The following is a 24,649-nucleotide window of genomic DNA, read 5'->3' on the forward strand; positions in this document are numbered from 1 at the left end:
AGGGTAGGTATTTGGTAAATTTACGGAACACTGAAAAAACTCTTTTTTTGTGTGTGAACTTGTTGCCTTGCCTTCAGAAATTTCATGATTCTACTTTGAATAAATTTGAAGAACCCTGAAACACAGATATGTGATTTAAAAAACAAGAAGGGAGAAAAGCAACCCTGGGTTTCTGGGGGAGTATCTCTACCCCAGCGACACTAGGGAAGAAAAGCTTCAGTTTTAGTGAAATTCAGGCAGCATCCTTGATGCAGTTCAGCCAGCACTGATTTGAGGAGCGCTTTTGTTTGCATAAATAAAACACTAAAAATGTTATTGAGCTATTCCACAGAGGAGATGCCTACCTGGTAACGTAAGACTGTGTTTTCATGTAGTTTTTATTCAAGGCAAAACATAAACCAGTGAAAGAAAAACAGAAAGTGATAAGTAACATGTAACATGGCTATATTTTCCAGCAACATATGGTTGATGTTTAAAATGAGGTATGTCAGCTATTAATTCCCCAGGTGCTTGCCTTAGTCTCAAAATAAGGTCGTTCTACGGAGGGATTTCCCAGCTCTCGATATTTTGATCTTTGGGAAAATATGAGACTGACTCTTCTCTCATGGGCACGTGTTCCCAGGAATAATTTTAAAAACATCTTTCCCTGATTGACACACAAAAGGTGCCAAAAGCAATTCTGATGGTGTGTCTGTCAAACACTCAATTACTTTCTCATCCAAAAAAAAAAAAAAAAACCAATACAGAAAAGGCAGAGACAAGGGAAAGACTACATTGCTCTTGACCAAACGTGGCCTGGAGATTTAACAGCAGGACCTAGTTCCCCACGCACTGTCCATCTGATCCTGGATTTAGTGTATGGTCTACGATAACCCTTGTTAACCAAGGCTACAAACTTAAGAATCCAGGAAGCGTGAGGTGGGATGAGGGTCAGCCCTAGAGGACAAGATCTTATTTCAACATGATTAAATGCCTTCCATTTGTGAAATTGCCTTTTTTCGTTTCTATTTTTTCATGTTCTTAAATGGTAGCCTGACATGTTATAACTCTTAAATGATTTAGGAATTTGGGAGGATGTAGGGAATCACTGAAATATTGGTGTACATGAAAAGGCTGTTAATTTTCAGAGTATAAACATTTATTTTTGGAGTGTGAAAAATGTTCCAAATGAAGTAGCCAGACTTACTGACCTTCCTGAGGTCAACGTCTGTGGCTTGATAAGAAAAATACAACCAATGAAATGTGTAGGAACTTGAAATATGAACACTTAAATTCTGAAACCTATTTTTTTAATATTAATATGATACGTGGTGTCTTACAACATGTAGACCCAATAGTCCTGATGTAGAATTTTCTAAATCATGAAAAGCATGCATTTATAAGATGAGGGTTTATCTTTACCAGAAATTTTGGTAACACTCTCCAAGTTTCTGTGAAATGGAAATGTGACTGATTTGTATTGAGATGATTTCAAAAGCAAAAATAAAAGTTGTTCTTGATTGAAAGACAGTATTTGGAAAACGAGAGGAGAACTGATGTGAAAATATTGCTAAATTAGATGTTTAGAAATATGTAATTATAGATTCTGGTAGGTATCCATGGATAAACCACATCATTTTTATTTAAGCAACAAAAGATCAATTTTAGAAATCAGTGGATTTATATATCTCACAAATATCTCAAATAGAATATTAGTGTTTTTTAAATTTTAGATAAACAAAATCATTATTTCTTAGGTATTTTTTTCTTTTTTAACCCAAAGTGTAGTTATAGTTTTTAGCTTCGATGTTTTAATTTCTTATTTAATCAACACCACTCCAGTCACCCTCCAATGACTTGTGAGGTATTATTACCCCATTTTATAGAGGAGCCAACTGAGGATCAGAGAGATTAGGTGGCTTGCTGATGGTCAATTGGAAAATAAATCTCTATATTTTTCAATAGCTGTGTTGGTGTTTTTGGCAAGTACAAGGCACGTATGCAAATACAGACCAGTTCTAATAGATAGTTAACAGATTTAAAATATAGTTCTTAACCCATGCAAAGAAATCTTTTCTTGGTGCTAAGCAATAGGGATGGTTTCAACAGATTTGTAAAGAATAGAAATTGTTTTCAAAATCAAGAGCCAGGGAATTCTTCATTGCTTTTGATACATGGGGGGAAAAAGTAGCTCTATGAAATCTCTGGACAGAGTCCTCTAAATTCTCCTTTAGGAAAAAAAAAAAAAAGAGTATGTTATACACGTGAATCTTAAAGCCTAGTAAAACTAAGGTCATTTGGAAAATCAGGAGAAATGGTGGTCGTGACAATGTCTCTGGGGCTCCATAGGACCATATGGCAGCACATCATTGAAAGAAGGAGAGAATGGGGAGAATAAAACCTTTCTAAAGGCACAGGACTAATGGATGGATTTTAAAAAATAATTATCACAAAAGCACATACATCTGGGAAGAGGAATGATAAATTCTTTGCTGACGACCATTATTGGGTTTCTTATTCCAAATGTAGAGAAAAATTAATATACTTCTTTATCTAAAAACCCAGTAAGTGGATAACTCATCCTTCTAAGAGGTTGAACTTCTGAGTCGGCTTGGCTAAAAGAGCCATGCACAAGCAAAAAGATCTAGCAGATGTACTCCTTTGCCATTTTTAAAGGATCCTGTGAGTAGCAGACAAGCTACTTGATGATCCTTTCCCACTTCTATAGCTGGGCCTCACCAACCACAATTGAATCATACCGTCCTATCCATTGAGCAGTGCCTGTTTCGGTATAGACTATGAATTATTCATTTCAAGCAGCTTAGAAGTGGCATGAGGTTGCTTTTGTGGTCTTTTTTAGGAACCTCAATTCCACCTTGACACTCATTCATTCCATAGATATTTATCAAGTGCTTCTTTTATAAACCATCTTCTGTGCTAGGCACTGAAAATGTAGTGATGGATATAAAGATTAGATGCAGCTGCTGCCCTTGTGGTGCTTATAGCCTGTTGAAAGGACAGGTGGGATAAGTACCCACCCTAGGTTTCTCTCCGAGAAAACCTAGAGTGTTTCTCAAGTGTATATTAAGAGGGAATTGACCTAATCAGAAAGGCCAACATTGATTAAGTTCAGGTTTGAAGCAGAAAGATGAGGGGATTGGAGGGGTAAGGGATAGGGTACAAGGGAAGAAGCCAGACACAACATGAGCAAAGATCTTGTGGCAGGAGGAAGCATGGTAGAATTGTGTAAATGGAAGGGTAATGTGTAGATGGAGGGAAACTAGCAATTGAACAATAGAGGAACATGACTGGAGGCTTCCACCTAGATCATTGGGTGCCTTGAAGGCCAGGATAGGCATTTTGATTTTTAGTCTGAATGCGGTGGAAAGCCATTGAAGCATATCAAGTAGTAGAGTGACAAGATTAGGTCAGTCTTTTGCAGTAATCATTCTGACTTCAGTGTGTAGACTAGATTGGAGGAGCATCAAAGTTAATGCTCAGGAACTAGTCAGGTTATATCATTTTTTAACTCAGTCCTTTTCATTTATACTTTATTTCCGAAGGCCCATTGCCTACCTGCTATATCTTACTATAACTTTTTTTTGCTACTGAAATGAACTCAAGTTTTTCTTTTTAAAAACTTTTCATTGACTGCAAAATAGAATATCATGGGACATTTTGCCACCTGGAAAAAAAAGAGCCAGATAATCATTATTTCAGTACAATTGGTTTTAGGTTCAGATTTTTTTTTCTGTTTCTGCATGGTTTTCATATTGATATTACAATGTTTTTTTATCATATTCCATTGAGGTGTATTAGAATTTAATTACTTGTTGCCCCACATTTAGGACATTTAGGTAAGAAGTTTTAACCAAGGTTGACAGGATCAGTGAAATGCTGTCCAAATATATTCTTTTTCACTTTTCAGCAATTGAAACTAAGTTAGAAGGGCATATCTGCCACTTTCAACCCCAATTATGTGAAAATCCTCCTTTATAGAGAACGTAAAGTCTCCTAAGTATTTGTATTAAGAGTAATGCATGTTGCTTAGGCTGTTAAAGAAATATTGATTTCTGACCCTTAACTGGAATACTTAGCTTTCATTTTTCTTCTTTTTACATAAATTGTGTATATTGTGTTCCCCTCAGGGAGAACTTAAAAGCATTTTGTGTTATGGAGGCTACATTCTAGGATCTTACTGCTTTTGAGATGAATAAATGGAAGTCTTGCTATCACTGGAACAGACCGATTTTTTTCCTGTGTAATAAGGCATACAAGTAATACAGGACTGACTTGGGCCCCAGAATTCCTGAAGTTCCAAGACGGTTTCTTACGGCCAAATTTAGCTTCCAACTTTTAGCTGATGAGAAGCTTTGGCATATAAGCCATCTAATTTTTATTCAGCCCAAATCTCCTTGGATGTTTTTAATGGGATTTTGAAATTTGTATTACCAGGTGATACTTACGCATTTGTTAGAGACTGACTGCAAATACCTGCTCAGAAAACAATGTGCCTTAAAGGTGCTTTATAACAGGCTTTAAGGAATTAGAATGAAATGGGCTGGCACCAAAAACACTTCAGTGTGCTGTAGGAAATGAAATACGGCCAAACAGGTTTTTGTGTTCTGACTATTCCTTTTTTTCCATTACTAGCCAGAGGCAAGTAAATCAATTTTACATCTCCTCCCTATTTTATTTTTATCAACTTCTTAGGAAGTTTGAGGGGTTGTTTTTTTTTCTCTGCCTATTTCTTGAACACATAAAATGGGAAAATTAAAACTTTAAATATTCTTTATCTATTTATCTTTTGATGAGATGTTGCTTTAAACACACTTAATATTACTAATTAATTTAATTACACACACTGTAGTTGCAGTAACACATTTTCTATTATCTGCTCTAATGGGACGCAGTGCCCTCCTACCGCCACTGAACTTAAAGCTCTAATTGCTTTCCCCTAAGCCTCAGCTCATGTTTGATTTATCTGATTTCTTTGTATAAAGATTCTCTAGTTTACGATGTGTACACAAGTCATTAAATTGGTGTTGATGTTTATGCAGTGAACTTGCCAACTGGTTACTGCAGACATCCCTTTATGAATTTATGACGGGGTAGTAAAGACAAGTGTCAGAAGCTCCTTGTCTGGTCGAGGAATCATGTTTCTTGCGCCATGCTGGGGACAGTAATGTGCATGCTTCTACTGATTTGTATAGCAAAGGGCAACTGTTGAAATCCAGATTTGTCGGATTGCAAGCATCTCTAATTTACTGCAGTGAGAATGTGTTGTGCATGAGAGAGAGAGAAACACACCTTTAAATGTTCGCACTTTAAAACAAAACAAGACTGCCTTCAAGGATTTTAACCAGGAGCTTGTTTTTCGTAAACCTGGTTGGGTGTATGTGTCAGTTATTATTAAAGAGTCTGTGTCAATAAACTAACATTCATCAACTATGACAAGCAAAAGAAATAGTGAAGAGGGCCATGTATCATTTTCTTTTATCTATACTTCTTCTTCTTCTTTTTTTTTTTTTTGGTGTGCAAGATAGGCCAAAAAAGAGAAATATTCTTCTTAAGTATTAGATCATAAGAAGGTAAAGTTTACATTATTTTCATTATGAGAAGATCTTCAAAGATTATAGGTGTGAGTTTAATTCACCAATTCTTTTGTAACACAAGTCTTCCTGACGGAGCACAAACAAGCCTGCTAATTTTGAAGAAGCTATACATGTGTTGTATTAGTACTGGTTTGATTATTTTTGCCCTTTTACTTCTTATTACTATTTGAAATTAAGAGGCAGAAAAAGTGATTCTTAATTTTAATGTATACCATGGAAGATTTATCTCAGAGTATTTATTACAAACTATCCTGTGTTTGTATAAGTTTGTGTTCATATAGATGATACCTGCAAATAACCAAAGAATTAAGATAGAATGTAAGAGCTCCAAAGCATAAGAAGAGGAAGCCAAATAAGGAAAAAACACTTTCATATTTGAAGAAAAGGATGGACGATCGGGGAGGTGGAGAGAAGGAAGGAAGGAAGGTGTTCCAGATGGTTCTAAAATTTGTTCAGTAGAGGAGAAGATTCTCAAATGTCATGTGGTTTTCTGAAGAGACAAAAACAGGACTTTAATGCTGATGACAGAGAAGATAAACTGGAAGTGAGATAGCAAAATTCATTTTTATCTACATTTCCTCCCAGTTCTCACCCTTTGTGGAAGCTCTTTCTCTTCGTGCTGAGAAAATTCAGATAATTAAATGCAGTTATGGGTGCAAACGAAGAGAAGAAATACAACTGTATCTCTTGAGCAAAGTCGTGCTGATGAGGTCTTGAAGAATTTGCTACCTTTACAAATTAAAAGTGACTAAAATATTATAGAATAGTCATTAAATGGCCCTAGCAAATAGTGAAAACAAAGTCAAAGAGTAAGTTATGGCCAGTTTACATTTCGGTGTGAGAAAACAAAATGGAAGAGCACTGGTTTCGATCTGTAGCACTTCAATTGGTGTGTTTTACTGGGACCCTCCACTGTGAAGCTCTGAGCTAAGCTCAGGCAAAATAAAAAGATGTGTGAAATATGGTTCCTTTTGCTGAAGACCTGATTCTACCTTTGGGGAGGCAGGACCCCCTCAAAATCTACAATGTGCGGCAGCATATGCTCTCTCCTACTTGAGTAACAGAAATGAAGTGTGGCCCAAATATCAGCTGATTCATTTGACCATGCACAGGAATCTGTTTTAAACTGACACAACCGTGATGCAAAATTCAGCCACTTCAACAGCTTCCTCGAAAAAAACTCAACCATATAAGGAGTTTTTGAATTCTCTAGTTTTACTGAAGATTTGCAGTGACACGAGGAGGTGTTACGTCACCACAGCACACATGTCACTTGTAAAATTCCCTTTATGCCCATCTCTTCCCTGAGCATCCCCTTTTAACCTTACTTATCGCTCCATCTCCTCCTAGGCAGCTCTCCACGCGGCTTGTCAGCCCTTTATTAGGCAGAGTAGCTGCCGGCTTTGACAAGAGACTTGGCTGCCACTAGAAGCCATGCCTGGGAGATGTATTTTGACCCCCATTTCCCAGCCCCCACACTTATCAAAGATCCTTTTCAATAGAGCTGTTTCTTCCCACAAAGCAATTATTTATCAGCATCTAAAAGATTTTTTCCCTCTATGACTTTTTCAGGAAAAGAGAGAAAGAATCTCATCAAAGTCGTGATCAAAGAAGGGTTTATCAACCAGAATTGGCTATGTAATGCCACTTCTGCACATAGTGCAAAAATCTCAGTAGCTTCATGTAGTAGAATTGATTTCTTGGGCACACAACGTGGATGATGAGTTCATGCTACTCTCTGTGTGCAAATTCAGCATGTAGGGTTTCTTACTTCCTGTGGCCCCTCTAGCTCAACAAGTACTCTCCTAATTGTAACAGTAAGAGACAGGGTCTGAGGAGTTCACATCCTCAAAGTGATTTCTTCAACTCCCAAATGGTATATATCCCCTTTATCATTGTCATTTGTCCAGAACTAGTCACATGGTTGTGTCCAATTCATGGGGAAACGGGGTGTAGAGGACTTGGGAGACTTAGGTTTCCATGTGTATAAAAATGGGAGGAGACCCCAAAATAATGGTGAGCATTTGAATATCCACAGGATGGAAAGTGTTTTGATAACAATGATAGAGGAATAAAGTGGATAAAAAAAGCCAGTGTGGTTTTGTAGGATTTTACATATGTGTTGTATAGGAGTGGGGTATAAATTGGGAATGAGAAGTCAGAGCCAGATTGTGAAAGTCCTTCGAATGCAGGCCAGAATCTGTTTTACTGGTGACATGAAGCCATGCAAGTTTGGGGAAGGGTATGAATGATTTGTACAGTATCTTGTGTGGGTGCTGCTGGTGATTGCTGGGTGGAATGGTAATCAGTTTTAGAGACATGAAGACCAGTGCAAGATTTTCTTCCAAATAGGCTCAGCGTAAAAATACACCCAAATTCTGGTGTTCCTGTGGAAACCAGGAGTACTATAAAACATAAAAATACTGTGCTAATTAACCTCCGCACTATGCATGCCCTGTCAAGATTCTGTTTGCACGGTCTCACCTTATTTTACCAAAATGCTTATAAAGAACCCATTACTTTTAAGACCCATTAACAGACGAATGAGATGCTGAATAACCACACGTCACAGAAAACATGTGTAGTTAGAAACACTGATGGATGCCCATGAGCATTTAAAACATGTCAAGGTGCCAGCTAAGAATCAACCATGTTAGGATGACAGGATTGACATGGAAAGTTTCTTCTACGTGGCAGAGAAATGGAAATAATGATTTTGACTTGTGACTATGTTACCTTATAAGAATAAATAAATAGCTACTGTGTTTTATGTGCCAGACACCATGTTAGTACACCACCAGCATCCCCAGTTATACTATCTCAGTATAGATGTGACCTGAAGGAAGTTTTTCTTCATAAGACTTATCACTTCCACACAGATGATATGTTAGCCAACTTCCTATATCCCCTATCATAATGTAAGTTTCATGAGGTCAGGGGTTTGCCTTGTCTGTTCACTGTCGTATTCTCAATGACTGTAACTGTTCCTGGCACTCAATAACTGTTTATTCAATTAAATAGTGATTTATTTAAACCTCATAAGACCCCTGTGAGGTTGGCACCATTAATTTTGCTATTTTATAAATGAAGAACCTTAGCCATAGGGTTACTCAGTAGCCCCTTCAAAGTCTCACAGTTACTAATCCATGGAGCTATGAAAAGCCAGGACTGTCTGCTTCCAGGTCATATATGTATTTTGCCACAATACTCTTCTGACAATCCAATACTCAGATTATAATAATTAAAAGTTGGTGTAAAATTACTCTTTAAGAATCTAAACATTCAATGTATATGCCTGAACCATTTCTTTGACATTAATATACATTTATTAAAAACATGGTAAATATTTCTATATGTATGAGAAAGTAAACTGTGTTCCCCTCTCCCCCAGATAAAAAGGTGTCTATTGGAGCTAATAGAGGGTGCTCTTGAAGAACAAATTTGCTCACATGGGCCAAATGTTTCCTCCTGCAGAGTGGGATGCTTCCCAAAGAATTAGCCTCTCTCAAAATGAATTATTAACCCCAACATCCTGGCCAAATTCCCACTTGGATAGTCTAGGAACTGTTCAAAACTTGGAATCTATTGAAATTAGCCTGGCTTGATTGCCGTCTCTGCATTAATTGTGATATAATAGAGTTTCTCCAGAGATTTGTGCATATATTATTCTAATTTGTTTAGATGGGTTTTGTCTCTTAAAGTTTTTTCTCTCCCTCATGAAATATGGCCTGAATTTCTTTATAAGATTTTTTTTCCTTATATTTTGCTACATGAATCCTGTGAGCTTCTTTTTTCTTGGACTTGCCAAACCCTTTTCTCACTTAAATAACTAGTCTCTTAGTCATCATCACAGTGTGTTGCAGGCATTAGCCCCTAGAAGCTTCCAGATTTCTCTCTTGTACAAATGCAGATGTAACCTGGGTAGAGATGATATTGAATCTGAAAATTTTCTAATTGTTTCTTTGAAGTTCCCTGCCCTCGAGGAGCTTCTAGTCTAATGCGAGGCACATGTGTATTTAAAATAACTGACCTAGTGGCGGAACTCTGTAGGACTCCCACGCTCATCCTAACATTATGGCTGTTCATTTCCTCAGACCGTTCTGTTAAATGACAGAAGCTGTTTATTTGTCTTGGTCCTGAGCAGGCACTGTAATGTCACATTCTGGAGAGACAGAAAAGAATGAGTTTAAATTAAAACAATAAATAAAAATAAATTATTTTGCTTAGGTAAAACTAAAACAAATACCTTAGAAATCCATTGTGTTGCATGGGTTTTGATGGCAACTGTAGACCGCATGTAATTAATCAAATCTTGCCAGCATCACAGAATTAGTTCTTTCTATAGGCTGGCCTTTCTTGCTTTTGATTCTGCCTGGATAGCAAACAAGTGATAAGTCACTTACGCTTCCTGCGTTCAGTTCTTTGCCTTTATCAAGTGAGATGAGACAATGGATCTGGGCCATGTGCACTTAGAACTTGAGCAGCTAATATTAGAAAAAAATGCTTTGAAAAGGACAGATGGAAAGAGCTATAAATGCAATTGCTAATGAATTTATGTGCTCTGTCTCTCACCGTCCGACCTATTTCTACTATTATTTTCCAAAAAATTTCCCCAGGCTCCACCTGAGGTGTGACCTGATGGCACCAGTGCACATATGTTTCCTGAGTCAGTTGAGTATTTCCCAAATGTGTCTACACTTCAAATTCACATGTTTATCCACTCGGGTAGGAAGTCATGCAAAGTGTGTCAGTCATATACTTCTGCCTAGACCATTGTTATAAATTCTGTGGGGCTTTCTACAGGTTTCCCCCCTATATCTTAGTCAAGTATGGCCTAGAAATAGATAATTCCCTGTGAGGGGAGAAATTCAGATTTTTAGTAATGTAAATAAAGTGATAGAGGGTATGCTTTTAAATCTGTGACATGGAGAAACTTTCCATCCCCTTCCCATGATCCTCCTCCCAACTAGATGGTTCTAACTGCTAATGTGAGAAGGTATAAACCTAAATGCGGAAATTTCTCCTGCTCCCCTTGTGCACTTGCAGTGAAAGACTCCATGCTTCAGTCTCAGGTCAAGCATTGAAAAATATCCATTTATTTATTTACTTACTAAATATTCATTGAGACCCAAGCACTTTTCTAGAAGCTGGGCATACAGCAGTGAGCAAAACACAGAAGTGGAAATTCAAGTGCTTATTAATAAATCCATCAGAATGTTTCATTTGACATTTCTTGTAAAAACTTAAATTTGTTCATTAAAAATTTATAAGAGCAAGGCACTGGCCAGTTGAATCAGTGGTGGAGTGCCAGCCCATCGTGTGGATGTCCTGGGTTCAATTCCAGGTCAGGGCACACAGGAGAGGCAACCATCTGCTTCTTCACCCCTCCCCCCTTCTCTCTCTCTCTCTCTCTCTCTCGCTCTCTCTCCTTCTCCTGCAGCCATGGCTCAATTGGTTCAAGTGCATTGGCCCTGGGCACTGAGGATGGCACTGTGGAGCCTCCGCCTCAGGTGCTAAAAATAGTATGGTTGCGAGCATTGGCCCAAGCTAGGCAGAGCATCACCCCAGACTGGGGTTGCCAGGTGGATACTGGGCAGATCCCAGTCAGGGCACATGTTGGAATCTGTCTCTCTTTCTCTCTTTCTCTGACTTGGAAAAGAAAAAAAAAGGAAATTACAAGAGCATTAGTCCACTGGATGTATCAATTGCTTTGTGAGAACGTCAATTATCTTGTGACAGAACTCACTTTAGCAAATAGAAAACTTCCTTAGTAATTCAATTTAAAATATTTATACTTACTATGAATTGTATCCCAAATTTCGAAGAAGTTAAAGAAAGTAATGTCTCCAGAGGGTGCTTCTGGGCTCTGTAGCATCTTTAGCATTTCAATCACTTAAAATGAAAAGGGAGATTGTGTTCAGAAGCTTAAGGAAGAAAAAAGAGCGCATAACCACTTGAATGCCAAAATGCCAATCTCATTGTCACTGTTTGTCCATTACTCCAGACAACTGGTTTAGTAAATATCTAGCACTGGATCTGTCAGCTACTCATCTATGTTTGTAGAATTGAACAGATAGATATAACTATGATAAAAATGCACATAAATTTAATCCTTATAACAGTATATTCTCAGGTGATTTCAAAATTTTCTGGTTGGGTTAGAAAAAAAATATGGAGACCTTATAAAGTAGATGCTTACCCATTTCTTTCTGAATTCCCTTCTGTTATTGTACACTGTATGAAAACTTTAAATGTTCAAATACTTGAATTGAAAAGTCTTTCCTTTAGTTTCTGCCAGATCAGACTTGACACTAAAGGGACACTGACTGTCAGCTGGGACAGTCCAAAGGAGAAGAGCTTGTCAGTCTAGTTTCCTCCAATGTCCAGATCTAATCCAAGTCATGGTCTCATATTGGGAATCAGAGTTATGAGTAGGATGGTGATTTTTATATATATTTTTGACTTTTAGCAGATATTTTTTGGCTCTTCCCATTTCCCTTTTACTGAAAACTGCCCTTTCTTACCTTTCCTTGGAAAATGTGCTTATTTAGAGAAAGTATAATCAATACTTTTGTGGCTTATACATACAAATAATACCTTGGATTTACTTAATGATTTTCTGCTAGAATCTAAAGGCCATTTGTCACTTATTGCTTGCCATGTGGCAGTCCTTAAGTGTTTTTGCTAACTTCTTAGAGAACTAAACCCACTCAGCTTATGTTACATAAGGGTATAATATCTAATTACTCAAATAAGAGTATTTAAATTATTTAAATAGTAAAATAATTCATATGATTCAGTTAGTAACCCACAAGTAGTGAAACTTTTTTCGGCCTTGACACAGATGAAAAACTAAGCATTCCTTATGGTCAACTGGTCACCTCACCATGTTCTGAAATATGAATCTATTTGTATTATGGTGGAATACAGGTCAAACTTAAGTTCATCTGCCAAAGATACAATGTACCAGGCAGGTATCAGAAAATTTAATGTCACCACCCAGAATAGAAAAACCAGGTGTGATATCCAAACTGTTTAACAGTCTCCATCAATCAAAAAGAATACTCAGCTAACAGAACAAATGCTGGCCATACTGGTTCATGCGTTAAGTCAACTTTTTAAACCTGTCCATTATTTAGTAGTAATTCTTTAAAAAAATATTTCTATATATCTATCTATATCTACATCTATATATCTATATCTTAGATATATCTATATCTATATCTATCTAGATATAGATATAGATATAGATATAGATATAGATATAGATATAGATAGATATTGAGAGAGGAGAGGGGATGGTGGAGAAGCAGGGAACATCAACTCCCATATGTGCCTTGACCAGGCAAGCCCAGGGTTTCAAACTCAGCATTCCAGGTTGATCCTTTATCCATTGTTCCACCACAGGTCAGGCAATTTGTCCTTTTTTATTCTAATTTGACACCATTTTAATTCTAATGGGACACCATTTTCAGGGCTTCTTAAATTCTTTTAAAAAATATTTTCACGCAAAAATAGAATTATTTATTTGTACATATGTAAGGATAGATTACCAATTTCTAATGTCAGGAGGAATAAGAAGTAGCTATTGCTTTCTATAAAATCGTACCACTTAATAGTTTGGAAAAAATATGACCAATGCAGTAATTTTAGTAATATTTTTTATATGTTCCTCATTATTTTTCTTTTATTCAAGTTGATAAGCAGATGCAAAGATAGTAGAGAGGTAATTAGAATACTGGGCTACTCAAGCTAAAAGGAGCCTTTTATCAATATTTTCTGACTGCTGTACAAATTAGGAAGAAAATGACCACATACTAACATTTAAGTAAGCTATAAACATATGATATATTAGCATATATCCTTATTGTTTTGCCTGGAAAGCCTTTCATTTTCATGTGTATATTTTCTTTTAGTTCACAAATTTCTAATTTACTTGGATTAACTCAGCATAACATTTAATTATGATGGTAAAAGGTTAAATGCTATCAAATGATTTGATGTTTCAATATTTAATCACTTCCATCTTTTTTTTTTTTTTTGTATTTTTCTGAAGCTGGAAACGGGGAGAGACAGTCAGACAGATTCCCGCATGCGCCCGACCGGGATCCACCCGGCACGCCCACCAGGGGCGACGCTCTGCCCACCAGGGGGCAATGCTCTGCCCCTGGGGGGGGGTCACTCTGCCGCGACCAGAGCCACTCTAGTGCCTGGGGCAGAGGCCAAGGAGCCATCCCCAGCGCCCGGGCCATCTTTGCTCCAATGGAGCCTTGGCTGCGGGAGGGGAAGAGAGAGACAGAGAGGAAGGAGGGAGTGGGGGTGGAGAAGCAAATGGGCGCTTCTATGTGCCCTGGCCGGGAATCGAACCCAGGTCCCCCGCACGCCAGGCCTACGCTCTACCGCTGAGCCAACCGGCCAGGGCCTAATCACTTCCATCTTTAATGAGTGAATGTTTAGTCAATAGAAATCAAGATCCATTAAAACATGTATTTTTATGTACATATATATTTTTTATTTTGTTTAGCTGTGATATGGATTAAATGGTTTATGATATTATATGCAGTTACCAGAAGAATCATATCTGTCCATAGGTATGTTGAAAAGACATTTTGAAGGTATTCTCCTTATTAAAGTGTTCTCCTTAATAGAATTAGAAACTCACAAAATGATATTTTCTCATCTGCTTAGAAACCCTCTATTTAAAGTATTTGTGTGTTCTAAAGCACAGGTAAAATAGTAACAGAGCCAGTATTTGCTTATAGACAGATAAATGTTATGGTGGCACCTCGTTCTGTCTCCATCTTGATTTACTTAACTTTCACTAAACAGCCTGCTTTAGAAAAGGGAAGGAAAAACAAATTGATAAGATAAAACTGTGGGGAATTCCAAAATAAATACTGCTAACTGACCTTTTTTGATGGCCCAGTTAAGAGGGCTTTTTTTTTTATTATGGTATCAGTTGGATGCTTTATTTACCAGTACAGTGTGTAACTAAGGCAAACACTTGGGTATTGTCTTTATCCTACTTTTTTATATGTTGTAGCCAGACTAACAATGATCTTTCTCCTATATTTTAAAAAATCAGATAAATCCCCAGACATTTTAAGAATATAGGACTTTAATTGAGCAAGAAAAAAATCAAGTTTTTCAGCACACTCTCTCCTTTTTAAAATATGCATCTAAGCATATAGTTGTATCCAGTGCTCACTTTTATGCAAAAAAGAAGCTCTGTATATTATTAGAAAAAGAAGCCAGTTTGTAACCTCTAAACTAAGTTTCTAAAGCTGGCATTTTACACCTTAGAGTTTTTGCTTGGTGAACTGTAAAATAAAAGAATTAACTCTTATTAAGGAGTTCTGTTTCATTATGGCCACCCTGATTGAAACTTTCAGAATATGGTGCAAGAAAAGTCACTCCCAAGATTCTTTTTTTAATCACTACTGTCCATCACAAGAGTCATTAGTTTACAGCTACTTCCTCCTTATTTTTATGACTTTTTAACTTATCATTAACCCCATGCTCTTATCCTGCACTCTGAGATGAGCAAAGAAGATAATATACACAACATTTCCATTGCTTACTCTAGAGATAATAACCTTTTTGAAAAAAAAAAAAGATAACCTTCAGTTTCTTTAAACAACCCCTTCCTCTTTAAATGGTTAACTTTTTCTTGTCAAATTGGACTTTCAGTGCATTCTTACAGTAAATCAGACAAAATTATTTATAGCATAGATCATGCAAATAAAACTGGACTAAACATACTGGAATTATGTTTATAGCCTATAAACTTGCTTAATGTTTTTTAGTATTTAACCCCACATTTTCTTATCCAGATGTTTTTTCATGTTATTAAAGAAATGTTGTAATGGACTAATTGCTAATCCTCATTTCCTTCTAACTCAGTCTCATACGGCACTGTCTGAACCTGTTAAGTAGAATTGTTGTCATAAGATTAGATACAAGTATCTTAGTTGTCTAGACATTATATAACTCTCTGCCACATACTTCAGATCCTGGTTCCAAAGCAACCCCTTAGCTTTGTTAACAAAGAGAAATTAAATGTTAAAAGAAAGTCTCATGCACTTATTTCTTTTCCACAGATTCTTATTATAACGATCTGAATTCACCAATTTCACTCAGTTTTGTACATATATAAAGTTTTACTCTTGGTTTAAATAGCAGCTGATTTTCACTGTTTCATGTTTGACCTGGGTAAAAGGTTGGCATTAACTGCTTCTTTGAATGTCTCCTTCCTTAAAACCTCCCTTTTCATTTGTTATCTAGCTTTTACCTCAACCAACTTCCTTTCCTTTCATTTCAAAATAGTATTTTTAGGATGCAAAGACTTCACTTATTCTCAAACTTGATTAATTCAATTTGCGGTTATTGATACCTTTTGCATGCCTGAATTGTAGTGAAGCAACTTTTGGAAACAAAATGTGGACAAGTCAGCCTCTGCTCTCAAGGAGCATAGAATCTAAGCGAGACAGACAAATGTGCAACGCATTTGCCACGCAGCGTGGCAAATGGGGAAAACAAAGGGTGACATGGGGACATGTAGGATATGGATGTTCAGTAACTTTTACAGGATAAAATCTGGGTGGTATCTCTAATTCCTTGGTAGAAATAAAATATTTCATAAGAAGTGTTCTTTGGGATTATATATGTGAAATTTCTTCTTGCTGGGAAAATCAGTCATCTTAAAAAAGGGGGAAGCCAACTAAGTTTGAGCAAGCCCCATCTCAGCTGACCTCAATTTCGCTAGACATGGAGTGAGAAAGTTTGAATTAGATGACCTCTGGTGTCCTTTCTAGTTCTGAAAGTCTGCGTCTGTGGGTTTTCTTTTGCAGTTCACTGAAAAATCTAAATAGCTTAAACCTGTTTTGAAATCTATTTCAATAAATGATCCATAAAATAAATAAGCACAAAATTCAATTTTTTGGAAAAGTGGTCTGGCTGTACAACTGAGTGTCCCCATAAAATATTAATTTGGTCATAGTGTGGAAATATGAAGTGATTGTTAAATGACTCAAGGCCTTATTTTTGGCCTTTGGCTCATTTGGAAAGATTACCCATTAGCCACGTAGGCAGCATAATATGCATGGCCAAGCAGCTCATGGGAGCATCCTAACAAATGTTAAATAAAAATGATCTTTCTCTAGCTTTAGGAATATATTTTTACTATTTTCAAAATAAGAGTTTACTCAGCTTTAAAGTCTCAGTCGATAGGCTAGTAATTACAATAATTATACTAGTCTCCCTTCATCTGCCGGGAGTATGTTCCAGGACCTTTAGTGGATGCCTGAAACTGTAGCTAGTAACCAACCCTATATCTACTATGCTTTTTCCTGTACATACATATACATGATAAAGTTTAATTTATGAATCAAGCACAGTAAGAGATTAATAATAATAAGCAATGATAAAATAGAACACATAACCGTATGCTATAATGAAATTTATGTGAATGTGGTCTCTCTCTATCTTATTGTACTGTAAGTGCTCACCCTTCTTCTTGTGAGTATGTGAGATGATACAGTGCTGAGATGAAGTGAGATACTCAGAAAGATGTGCAATTTAAACTTATGAATTTTTTTATTCTTGAATTTTCTGTTTAAATAATTTTCAGGTCGCAACTGGCCATGGGTTAACTGAAACCACGAGAGACTACTATATATTCATTGTGCTTAAAACTCTGATTCCTTTCTGCAAGTGTTTTCTAATGTCATTTTCTAATATATTTTTCTGGTATTTTTGGAAGTTTAGAGGTAGAATGAGTGTTGATGGTATCTAGCCATCATTTAATTTCATCACTCCTTCCTCTGTACTTTTGAAATATGTATATGTAACATTTCTCCTTGCAGATGCAAAAAGCGTTTCTCCTTAGTCCTAAGACACTTTGTTTCTTCCTTTTAGTTATTAACTTTGGTTTCATAAAAATTCCTTCTCCATTTTTCTATTTTATCTATATCTTGATAATAATAAATTTAATAACTGTTCTTAAAATCTCTGTACGACAATCTATCAAGCTCACTCAGTATTCCTTTAGCTTATCTACAGAGGGTATGCGTTTTCCTTTACTCTTTTTAATGAGGCCTTCCTATCGTGGCTCTAAGTATCAACCAAATATGCTAGTCTCTTAGGATCTGGGTATTATTAAAATCTCTCAAACCTTTTCTGAATTTTAAAAGATGTGAATTACAGTTTAATCTGTTTACTTTTATATGAACTCAGATGGAAATAAGTTTCCTGAAATAGCCACATTCTCTTTCTCTCAAATATACATATGGCATAAAAAAAAAAAAACCCAACTAATTTGAATCTGAAATGTGGGTTTTCATGACACTAAACATCTGGATGAAAAGTGAAAAATTCAATCAATGTTTCCACAGATCCAAATATTGTGTTGGTAAAACAGTTAAATGACTGTCTGAATTTTTCCATTTTTATCTGGCTATTTATGCATCATATACATGGCACTATCAGTCCTTTCTAAGAGAAAACTATCAATTTCAGAAATAATGCTTTCACAAACAAGTACTATTAAGTATCTATTATATGAGAAACACTGTTAAGTGCTGTAGAAAGTTCAAAGTTAGTCTTCAACTTTGTTCTCAAATGATCTGGGGTCCAGTGAGGGTTATAACATATATGCATATATGTACATAAAAGACTATGTGGGGTGAATGAAAACACAAGCAAAGAGGAGAGAAAGCACTGTGGAATTTGTGGGTGTGGTGGGAGCGGATCCTTCTGGTGGGGGAGGGTTTTCCACTGGGTCCAGTGTGTGGATGTGGACTGGCCATGCTGGACACACCAGGTTCATGGAAAAGGAAGGGAATGTGGCGATCACACAATATTTGACATACACTCTCCATCAGCAGTTGGGAATTTTACTGAAATCGAATAACCCTAAATTAGTCAGATGATTGCAACAATCTTTGTGTCATTTTGCATTATCCCAGCCTTTGGTTTCTGTGAGGTTTTTAAGTCTAAGTGTGTTTCTCAGGTGTCTTGGTTAGTTAACTCATATTCATTTCCCTTAAAGGTTTTAACTTTACACAAGAAACGCCCTGAAACTTACTCCCTGTGTGGTCATTTTATGAAACATTATAAAAACTCTACCTTTTCTAATTTAGATATAAAACTGTCACAGCTCCACATATATTGCATGCTTAAACCTCTATTTTCCAAGTTAGGTGGGTTTTTTTAACCAATTGTGATCACAACTCTGATAAACTTCTTTTGACTCCCAAATTCTCAAGATTTTTTCCATGTTTGATCAGAGTCTGTAGGTCGAGATTAAAGCAAAAACAGTTCATTTCATTCCTCTTTTTCCTCCTCATTGTCATCTTTTTTTTTTGTAAATGAACAATCATTTTCACTTGGAGAGGGAAAGGGAATAAACAGAGAAAATTCCAGATAACCTAAATTGTGACATGTGTATTAGGACTAATTTACTGGCACGAGTAACTGATTTTAGGTAAAGCTGTGTCCAAGTGCAGTAATGACAGCAGGGATCTAGTCTTGCTATCTATTGGCTCTGCCTTTGTTTCCTGGGCTTCGTTCTCAATCAGGTGGCTACAGCTGCCATCCACCAACTCCAGGTACTGGCTTAGTAACCCCTTGGACTGACTGTCCTACTCCCATTAACCTAACTTGGATTCTGGCTTCAGTGCAGTTAGAATGATTAATTGTGCTGGTTGGCTAAGACTGGGTCACTTGGCTACCCCTGAGCATACCCCAGAACTAAAAATCAAGGTACTGTTTTTCCCCAAAGAAAAGGGAAATGCAACTTCAGTGAAAAACTTAACGTTAAGAGTGAAAAGGCCCACCATATATGTCAGAACAGGTGGTTATCTCAGCTCTCACCGCTGCATGTTTCTATGAGCTGGCATACATTATGCAGCCTTTGCAAATCTTGGTTTCTTCATCTGCTTAAATTAGGTCCCAGGCCAGGGTTCTGTCTAAAGATCATTTGACTCTAATATTGTGTGGTTTTGATCTCAAAAGCAAGAATCAAAGATAAGACACCCAGAAAATGCAGAGATTTTCAAAAACTAACACAAAGCAAGAGATACATCATAGTTCATGTAGAAGTACTTCAAATGTAAACAGGAGTTAGCTTGGCAGTAAAAAAGCAAAGGTTTTTCCTGCATCCTGAATAAGGATTAGAAGCTCAGACAACTTGAGAGGGGTGTGTGCGTGCATGCGTGCGTGTGTGTGTGTGTGTGTGTGTGTGTATGTGTGTGTGTGTGTCTGAGAAAGCATCAGTAAGATTTAGAATTAATCATGACAAACTTCATTGTTATAATCTCTTATAGCTATTTTATAACCCATGTATAGCTTCGTTAATCTCTTAATTTTACTCATATAGAGACTGGATCTTGTTAAAGTTGACAGAATTACTGACAAAGCTTAAATGAGAATTTATGTCTATTCCCCCCCCCCCCATTCTTTCAACAAATACTTAGAGGCACTGAGACAGAGTAGAGAATAAATACAAAAGTTTAAAAAACCCAAGAGTTTACCTTCAGGAAGTTATACTTAATAAGGACACTATATGTAAATAAGACATGACAATGAAAGGCTACAAATTATAAATACCAAATAAATTGTTACAGGCATTTAGTGAAAAGGAGATTAACTCCAATTACGACGATATTATGGGTTTCAAATATCTTAATTTTTTCTTGTTTTCAGATTTCATTTGAAGTGTGCATTCTAGTTATAGCTTAGGAATTTTATTTACACAAAAAATGTTAAAACCTTGACCACTGAATATGTTTGACATTCCAGAAGGATGTGTTTATGTGTTCAAGGTCCTCAGCACACCACCTTGGACCCCAGTTCAGTAAGCATGGTCCTAAAGCAATGTGCTGTTTGATCAATGTCGTTTCATTGTGCATCTTTGGAAATTGCTTAGAGGGTTTCATACACAAGGGGCATCATCAAAATCAAGGTCGTCTGAACTAACTATATAAAATAAATGGTATCTTGGAGAGCAGTGAAGAAAAAGAAGAGGTACGCATAATGCTCAGTTTCCAAGTATTCATTCAGACAAAGATCCTGCCCAACAAGTTACTTGATCACTTGTCTTAAATGATTGTATTACATGACCACAGAAGTAATTTGACAAATTGCACATTGTTCTTCAAAGAGCTTATCTAGTAAACTTTATAAACTCATAAGTAAGTCAATCGCACAAGGTAACACGGTAACTTAAGAGGCAGGGCTGATCCTAGTTATGTTCTGCTTTTAAAAATATCCAGTGAAAAAGAATGTCATTGCACAAAAAAGTTAAATTACTATTTTAAAAAAATATGGAGTGCATAAATTAATTAAAATTATAATAAATTAGTTATAATTTTAAATCAATGTTGGATTTAAAAAATTGTTAAAAGCAATACACATGCAGACAGTATGAGTATACAAACAAAAAGCCTCCAGCCCCATGCTCTAAACAGCATTAACCATTATTCAGTGTGTATTTTTCTAAATCTTTTTCTTACATTACTATTATGGATATGTGTATGTTAAATTTTATTTATTTGTTTATCTATTTATCTGTTTTACAAATTTGTAATACATGTAGTATTACAACTTACTTTTTTTCATTCAACAATATATGGGGACACCTTTTCATGAGCACCTCACATTTTATTTAACTGTGATCCAATTGAAAGATATTTAGGGTATTTCTATTTATTTTATTTTTCAAAATACTACCTTTTAAATTGTATTTTGTAGTTCTAATGCCTGAAATGATTAAAAGTATCACTAGAGGTTTTTTGGTTTTTTGTGGTAGAGACAGAGAGAGTCAGAGAGGGACAGACAGACAGGAAGGGAGAGAGATGAGAAACATCAATTCTTCATTGCGACACCTTAGTTGTTCATTGATTGCTCTCTAATATGTGCCTTGACCATGGGCCTTCAGCAGACTGAGTAACCCCTTGCTTGAGCCAGTGACCTTGGGTCCAAGCTGGTGAGCTTTGCTTAAACCAGATGAGCCCGCGCTCAAGCTGGTGACCTCGGGGTCTCGAACCTGGGTCTTCCATATCCCAGTCCAACACTCTATCCACTGCTCCACCGCCTGGTCAGGCTCACTAGAGGTATTTTAAAATGTTGTTTTAAGTTCTTTTAACATAAAGTTTATGGTTCCACTTTGGACATCATTGGAGAGGGGTTAATCATAAAAGAAGATTATTAAGTGGTTTCACCCAAAAACTGTTGCACTGATGTATTCTAAGGATATTGTAGATCTAATTCTGTGTACTTGTTCAACTAAATTAACCCTGAAAAGGGCAGGTGGGAGTAGAGAAAAAAGCCTAAGGTCACTATTCTCCTTTTAATTGAAGTAACAATGTTCATAATGTTTTATAAATTTCAGGTGTATAACATTATAATTTGATAGCTGTATATACCATAGCATGCTCACCACCAAAAGTCTAGTTCCATCATCACCATATATTTAATCCCCTTTGCCCATTTCGCTCCCCACCCGAGGTCAGTATCTTGAATAAAAGTAATACCTACTTTCATCCTGTGGAACAGCTCAATTGATTAGAACATTGTCCTGAAGCACAGAGGGTGCTGGTTCGATCCTCAGTCAGGGCACACACAGGAGCAGATTGCTGTTTCTGTCTCTCTCTCCCTCTCTCTAAAATCTATACAATAAACACTTTTAAAACTACCCACTTTCACATGAGTCTTTAAAGAGGTAATTAAAAAATGCTATCTACACTGAGTCATGTCTCATCAAGTTTTTGAACAGTTGTCAGTTATTCAAAGTGAGAGGATCTTGGTGAATCACTTTTTCTATTCAACGGTGGCCTTGGAATTATGTCAGGATGTGAAAAGCTTTGACCTATGCTGGTTCTTTCTTGACAAAGGGAATCATCATCATCGCTATTATGTTACCATGTGTGCTTTCATGAGTAAGCTGAGCCACCTCTGGGCCACGGAACCAGAGTGAGTTGGCCCCCAACAATGAATAGACTAAACTATAGCTTTAGTCCAAGAATATGGAAACTGACAACAAATTATTGCTTGCAGTCTACTCCAGTTTTCAAGTGCAAACATACCAAAGTTTATTTTAAATTTGAGCCAGTCAGACATTTAGTAATATACATCAAAGGAGAAGTGAAGGCTTCCCATGTTTATTATTTCAATATGATGTCTGTTCTAATAAAGTAGAAAAATTCATATGATAGACCACGTAGTAGAAATTCTCTAGTTCCACAGTTTGGCCTTAAAAAATATACATATATTTGTAAATTAATCCAAAACACATTGCCATGGTTCCAGTTCCTCTGAAAGCTGATTGTTTTCCATCCCCTTTTTAATTTTAGAAATAGAGTGGCCGTCTGCCAGGACACTTTCAGATAAACCGTCCACTTCATGCATAAAAGGGGCATAGCATCATGAATGTTAAAAAACCACAGACTGGTATTCAAATAAGTTAAAGTTATTATGGTCTTCCCTATTAATTAAAAAAAAAGGCATCTGTGCAAGGTGAATTTTGGTAAGGTCCCAATTTTTATAATGATTGTGGGTAGAATTTATAACTGCTTTCACAGTGAAAGTACAGCTCAGGGATTCCCAAGATAAAATGCACAGTTTATGTAATTGTGTGATCATTTGACTAAATTTCTAATAAACAGTAGAAAGAATTCTTATTATTCATTCAGAATTTATTGTCATACTTGAATGAATTGGCTTTCCAGTAACATCACATTTCTACTCTTCTACTTTCTTTATTTCATCTAGATCTTCTCTGTGTATGTCTCTCTCTCTCTCTCTCTCTTTAACACACACACACACACACACACACACACACCCCACAACCCACATTTTGTCACAAATGTCTTGGACAAACACATCACAACAGTAAGCAGGACTAAATACACAAAAGGGAAAACACGGCATAAAGAAAGAGCACACTGGATGGTGTTACCAATGCAGAACTACACACTCATGTGAGGAATCCTTATTTTCATTATTGTTATTTGCAGAATTGATTTCCATTGGGCAGATAATCTATAAACCTAAGCTTTCAAAATCTTTGAGGGACAAAGAGTCAAAAGGTGCTCCCCTTGAATTTGGCAGCAAAAACCAGGACAAGAAGGGTTGGGGGAATTTTTTTTGTTGGTGGTGGTGTCATTTTCGCCCCAAACTGTGTTTTCAGTCAATTAAAATTTGTACCCTGGGCCTTTTTCAGTTTGAAGCCACCCCAGCGTCTGTGATGAGCAATCCTACTTGTTTGTGCAGTCATTCATTATCTCCATTACCAAAAGGAGAATAGAGGACAATTACATTGTTTGGATGAATCAGAGTGTTAGGAGGAGTATTTGTCATGGTGGCAGAGTACAGCACCTGACAGGCAACGATTGATGGCCAGGCATGAGTGTGAGTGGCCAAAGCAGCCTCATAGGATGCAAATTACTGACTGTGGATTCCAATTTATCCTGTTCATTTTTCTTGCCCGTGCTGAAGACCATTAGTGGTTTTTGAAGCAGTGAAGGGGTCATTACTAATGTGGGTAGGCTCGAAGCAGGAGGGGGAAGGAGGGAAAAAGCCTTCTGTAATTACACAGCTTTCAGGAACAGGCTAGAGGCCCTAGCCAAAAAAGTGTCAACACCTCACAATCAGAAAAATTTATTTTCATTTTATGCTTAACCCATATTAACTCAACATTATCATCTTTCTTTGTTAACATTTGCAGAATATTAAAAGCCTGGCTTCTATATTAATACAGATCTAGTTAACCCCTTTTGCTATAGAGGGGATTTTGTTTAACCTAATGGCATTTGGGTTTGCTAATAAGTAATTGCGCAAATTTTGGATAATGCATGCTATTATACAAGATAAAATACCTGAAGAATAAAATCTTAGATGATTGAAAAACATTTTCTCTGAAACAGTGGAATGATTAGAATGCTCTGAATGGAATACTTTGTTGTCCCTAATGTCACCCTTTCATAATATTGATGGGAAATATTTATTACTAAAGGCTTTCTCGTTTAGGAATGACTTTGACATGCTGGGTAAAAGTT

At 36.6% G+C, this 24,649-nt stretch overlaps 1 protein-coding gene across 8 annotated transcripts in view; it reads left to right on the forward strand.

Moving 5' to 3' along the window:
* The window catches only part of MEIS2 (Meis homeobox 2), a 205,901-nt gene that overhangs the window by 122,363 nt on the left and 58,889 nt on the right, over nucleotides 1–24,649 (forward strand). The window lies entirely within an intron of this gene.

This window comes from Saccopteryx leptura, chromosome 6, assembly GCF_036850995.1.
Source record: "Saccopteryx leptura isolate mSacLep1 chromosome 6, mSacLep1_pri_phased_curated, whole genome shotgun sequence".
Classification (NCBI taxonomy): Eukaryota; Metazoa; Chordata; class Mammalia; order Chiroptera; family Emballonuridae; genus Saccopteryx; species Saccopteryx leptura.